At 32.6% G+C, this 6,000-nt stretch overlaps 1 long non-coding RNA gene across 3 annotated transcripts in view; it reads right to left on the bottom strand.

Moving 5' to 3' along the window:
* The window catches only part of LOC120265688, a 6,087-nt gene extending 2,057 nt beyond the window's left edge, over positions 1 to 4,030 (bottom strand). Inside the window, exons 1-3 of one of the 3 annotated variants that reach the window (XR_005537718.1) lie at positions 3,818 to 4,030; positions 3,629 to 3,711; positions 1,007 to 1,296 (exon numbers count right to left, since the gene is read on the bottom strand). This is a non-coding gene — a long non-coding RNA (uncharacterized LOC120265688). Of the gene's footprint in view, positions 1 to 1,006; positions 1,297 to 2,310; positions 2,518 to 3,628; positions 3,712 to 3,817 lie in introns of those variants that run through there. The other 2 variants (XR_005537720.1, XR_005537719.1) reach the window with 2 other exon arrangements.
* Between the last annotated feature and the right edge of the window lie 1,970 nt (positions 4,031 to 6,000).

The raw sequence follows: 6,000 nt of genomic DNA, 5'->3' as shown, positions 1-6,000 counted from the left end.
AACCCATTGCAATCATCTCTGTTTCAATTTCTCCTCAAATTTCTCTCAATCCAAACAGGTAATAAGAAATCAAACTCTTATTACTGTTTTCAGCAGTAAAAAACATACATACAGACCAGATGATCTCCAAAGTTGTGAAAAGAAGCTGAGGTTCATGGGCACAAGCTCTTCATCAAATAGCCGTCCATCCTGAGAAGCATAAGGATGTTATTCTTGAGATGTCAAATGAATTTGTTGTTCTAAATGATTTGTATCCAAAGGTTTGTCATCTCCTTAACATTAGAGACCTGTTTCTTCAGTTAAATCTCAGTATGTGTGCTTATTTTAAGGCAATATTAACTAATTCACTTGCACAGCAACTTACAATGCATAAGGGTTTAAGAAATTTTAACAAATTTCTTAAAATAAACTAATTCTTTTTTTTTTATATATATTTATAAAACACACACACACACACATATATATATATATATTTATAAATAATATAAAATAAAGATAAATGATAAACAAAATATATATATACCAAACACTTTTGCTTATATTTCACTTTTTCGGATAAATTTTTTGAGGTCACTGTGTTATGGGTGTGTTTCATTTTGATCTTTGTGTTTTAATTTGTATTTTTTTTGTCATCATATATTGATTTCTTTTCACTCGTGGATTTTCAACCGATTTTGGCTGACATCGCAGTTGAAGATACCACATTTTCATAGCTCACTTGGACTGAACACATCATGCTGATGCCTTGTCACATTACTTTTGCCAAGTTATCATCCCTATCAGCTTGTTTTCCTCTTCCATGTCCCCGATTTGCAGTTGAGAAAGAGAAAGAGAATCACTGGGCGGAGCTAGGATTTAAGTAAAAGGGGGGCCGAGGTTAAAAAAGTTGAACATAATTTTTTTGTTGGAGTCAATACAAAAAGTATATTGATTAATTTGATAAACTTACAACTTACAACTTACAAGCATCACAAAACAAACAAAAAATCATATTGCAACCAGATAGAACACCAAACCCAAACAAATTTTAGGCATAATACTACTACATTATCTAGGCTTCATTGAATACTCCATTACTACACTATACTGAATCAATAGTTACACAAAACCAGAAACAAGATAGTAAAGCACTCATTAAATTTAACCCAAACATCAAAACCATAACAACACAATAACTCTTGTTAATAGCACAAATACAATCAAGACAAATCCAGCTGATTCCTATGGATGCATCAATAGCAAATGGTTCCAAGCTTTCAAACCAGAATCTCACCCAATAGCAGATAGACTCCATAGCTAATCAGATGACAATTATAACATTAGCCAATCAACTTTATTCAATACCACACTTCTAAAGAGAATGAGTACCTAAAAAATTTGCATTTGACATGTCATTGAATCAACTTGACAACTTCAAATAAAATGGCTAAATATTGAATGAAAAGATAATATATAAATTGGTAATTAAAGAAATGTTCAATTATTCAAACAAATGTATACCTCATTTCTTAAGTTGTGCTCGTCGATGCTTCATTGCATAAAAATCATCAATTATCATATATGTGGTAAATTTTTCAGCAATCTCCTTCTCAATATAAACAATCATATAATCAGTGAGAAAACCATCTTCCATATTGTTACGAAGCCTTGTTTTAATAATTTTCATAGCTAAAAAAGACCGTTCTGTAGTTGTTGTTGATACTGGAAGCGTCATGACAAGCCGTAATAATCTGTCAATCAAAGGTTAAAAACTAGACTTTCCATTCTCCACAAACTGTTGACATAATTCATCAATAGTAGACAAGTTCTGAAAATTCGGATCTTTGGACACATCAAGCTCATAATGTTGCAATTCATATTCCAATTGAATCTTTTCTTGCTCAGAAAAATTTGATGAGTAAAATTTCTCAACAAGATTACAAATGTCCCTTGCATCAAATGACATGAATGCATCATTGGGATCTAAAGCTGTACTCAGTATAAGAAGTTCTGCTGCTTACTCACTGAATCTGCTATTTAATTCTTTTAACTAATAATCTATAGCAGTAGTAAATATATCAATGTGATAATTATGCTCTACTATCACAGAATCTTTATGTCACCGGGATCAAATTATGTTTGAATAAACACCATTCACATCAGGAATTTGAATAGCTTGTCTACTACAAAAAGAAGTAGCTTTTTCTAAAAGAGGATTCCAACCATAATCTCTTAAATTTTGAATCAATGATTTTGTGGTAGAGACCAAGCACATATAGCATTCAAAATATCTTGAGACTTTTATTGAAAATCTTGACAAAGTTTGTCGGTAATTCCCATAATTTCTCTCAACACATGTAAAATGAAAACAAAATCAAATGACATCAATGCTTTGAGAGCATATGTAACATCACCTAGTTGGGAGTAAGTAGACTCTTTATCAGCTAAATCTTAAAGGATCAAAGCAGTTGCACTATACATGGGTAAAAGGCAACATATAGAATTGAAATGAGAACTCCGTCTCGTATCACCAGGTCTCTGTAATTAATGTGCTAATTTGGTTAGCTTCCTTCCCAGTCTCAATCTCATCATTTGCAATCAAATTAGCAATTTTAGATACAGAAGCAGATTGTAACTCATCATTATGTTTACATGAAGAACACACAATATTAACAATCACATTCAAATTTTGAAAGAAAGAATGGACGTCAATTGCTTCTTTAGCTACAACAATAAGAGCTAGTTGTAACTAATGAGCTAAACAATGTACTTAAAGAATTAAAGCTTGTAAACCATTCCACTCTCCACACATATTACTAGCTCCATTATATCCTTGACCGTGAATATTTTGAATGTTAAGATTATGATGATATAACACTGAATAAATCTCTTGTTTAACACTGAATGTTAAGATTATGAGATAGAAATATACAATCTTTCCCACTATTCACTTTTTTCCAAGTTTTAAATCATTTTAAAGTGAATAAGCTCGATCTTTTAGAGAATAAATAGCATGGAAAGCAAAAAGGCAGCATCTTTTTCTAGTGAATACTCTAACCAAGGAAATATTTTAAACCAATGAGCTTGAAATCGACGAGGATGATCATCTTGACCAGAAAGTGGATATACATCCATTATAAATTGGTATGGCCCAAACTTCATATATGCCCTATGAATTCATCTTGTTGATTAATAGGATAATCTCAAATTTGTGGGTGTTTTCCATGATCACAAATTAAAGAGTCAATATTACTCCAATCTTGATAAATTTGAAAGGAGGTGGTTGGGCATGTTGCTCCAACTCCAAGATTGGCATTGCAGATGGAGGTGGTTGTTGTTGATCAACATTTTCAACACCAATTTCTAAATTTGAAGTTGCATTTTGTGCACTAGACATAGGTTGTGTTCTTCATCATTTCTGTCTTTCCTCTTGAAAAATAAATCAATAGTTTTCTTCTTAAACATCTTTCAATCCTAAAAACAATATATAAAACTATATTAACAAACCATAGTCGATCACCATGTGTGGATTTGCAGTGGTACAAGTTAAATTTATATATAAGAAAAAAAATTAAAAGGGAAACCATGCACATGCGTAATGCTTTCATCATTTCATAAAAGTAAAAATGAACTATCAAAGAAAGCTAACCTGTGCAAGAGTCTTCCTGTGATTTAGTTCTTAGAATCTTGGACAACCACCTCTTTTTTTAAATTTTGCAATCTCGCATCAACCTTTTTAACCAAAAGATAGTATTAGCAATTTAGCATCATATAGATTTTCTACATAAAAAAAAAATCACTAAAACATAAATTTCCACCATTAATCCAAATCAAGTACCTGTTGGTCAAGATTAATAAGCTCTTTGCACTTTGCGGGAATCCTTGAAGAGCGCGAGAAGCATATCCACCCCCCAAAACAACGGCGCAGATTGCACCTACCCACCTTTCATCACAGTAGATGGCACGTGATCATGCCTATTCGGCAACTCATCAATCCCTCATGCAAAACCCCATCCTTTTCTTGGAAAGACGGTAATAGCTCGTTCACGAAGCTCCCAAACAACACATGAAAAGAGAAATCTCCCTAAAATTGAATGGAAGTCTTTGCATAATAATGGCATGTGAGTTGGTGAGGTGATGTTAGTGTCATAGAAAAGAATAAATTATTAAAACTTTAAAATGTGCTTGGAATTCAGAATTTTAGAATAGAGTGATACAAGGGTCCACTCAATGGGCCCATCAACATGATTTGGTTTACAACTTTACTCTGATATTTTTGAGGGGGTGGATGATATCGAAAATTTTTTGAAAACTTTGGGGCCGTGGCCCCTGCTGGCCCCCATGCCTCGCCATTATCTGCGCTATTTCTAGTCAGTGGAAGGTTTTTCCACAAGCTGATAAGGGCAGAAATTTAGAAGACAAAAGCAAACCCAGTGAACTACAAAAAAAAAGTTTGGCTTCCACCAGGCCTTAGAGGGAGCAGTGCAGCTGGGAGACCATAAAGTTGGCTTTATCAAAGTGGGTGATGCTACATTCTGCTGCATGTTTTTTGTTTTAAAATTCTGCAAGGACCAGTATAGTGGGGAGTTATCAGCTTTATTTTTTTATTTTTTAAAACTAGTCCCTTATGTATTTGTTTCCTCACTCAAATGGTTAAAAGTATTCCAAGTGTCTTTTGTATTTTTATTTATTTATTTTTTTTAGAACAAAAAAACTAGCATTCTGCACAAAAGAAACTAAATGTATGCAACCAATTTTGACCTAGAATTCATTTTATATATTTCTTTTGATGTTATGAAAATGTGAATACCCATTGTGATGTGATCTTCTCCATTATGATGCATGCATGAGTTATTGTACTATTTTTTTTTCATCTTGAGAATAACAAGAGCAATGTTAGAACCTTGCAAATAATGTGGTCCACACTTTTATTTTTATTCATTTCAAGACTTCAATTCTGCATCAACTCATCAAAATAAAATGACAGGGATTGTTCTTATGCAACAAGTATAATGTGCTTGAACATCATGACATTAGTTAACCATTAATTACACATCATTAAAAAAAACCATTTACCATTCCCTAAAAACTCAATTACATGAAAATAAAAATTTGGATTATAAGTGTTTAAACATTACTCCACTGATAAAACTATAAAACATCAGTTCACTGCAAATTCACTGCCCATTCTTTTCCACCTGCCTATGAAGACCAGTTGACTTATACAAACATGAAAAAAAAGACTCAAAACTCACTTATTATAAGACCTTAAGGCACATAAACAACAACAATTTTGGCTTAACTACAATGTAAAGATCTTTAACCTACAAGAAAGCAACATCCATTCCCTCTTACCTTGTCCTAGCTGCAAGTTCTAGGTTCTTTTCCCATCCTTTCCTCGCTTCCCCATCGGCTTGTAGAAAAGCCCTCCACTTAATTATCAGAAATAGCGCAGACCTCCGGTGATTCTCTTCCCATTTCTTAGCGGCAAATCAAGACATGGAAGAGGAAGACAAGCTGACAAGGATGAAAACTTGTCGAAAGTAACGTGACATGTTCAGTCCAGTTAGACTATAAAAACTCTTTACCACAATGTGATGTGATATTTCTAGCTACTACGTCAGTCATAATTGATTGGAAATCCACGATTGACATCTGGTGGAAAGAAATCAATATATGATGACAAAAATGATATATATTGAAACACAATGATCAAAATAAAATCACCCATAACATAGTGCCCTCCTCAAAAATTTACCCTATTCTTATTTTTCTTTTATATTTCATTTACAAAATGAAAGATATTTATAGTCATACTTATGCACTAAATGAATAAACGGTTAGGATTAATTCAATCTAATGATTCAAAATAATTATTAAAATAGTAATAATGTATATGGCTGTTAAAAACTGTTATAGTAAAAAGGTCGGTCATCACTACGTTGATTTGTACAAAGCAATCTGACTAAAAATTTGATCCAAATACAATACAAAATCAAACACTAAACATCAAACAAAAAA

The sequence above is a fragment of the Dioscorea cayenensis genome, chromosome 7 (genome assembly GCF_009730915.1).
Source record: "Dioscorea cayenensis subsp. rotundata cultivar TDr96_F1 chromosome 7, TDr96_F1_v2_PseudoChromosome.rev07_lg8_w22 25.fasta, whole genome shotgun sequence".
NCBI lineage: Eukaryota > Viridiplantae > Streptophyta > Magnoliopsida > Dioscoreales > Dioscoreaceae > Dioscorea > Dioscorea cayenensis.
This window is presented reverse-complemented; position numbering and strand designations above follow the sequence as displayed.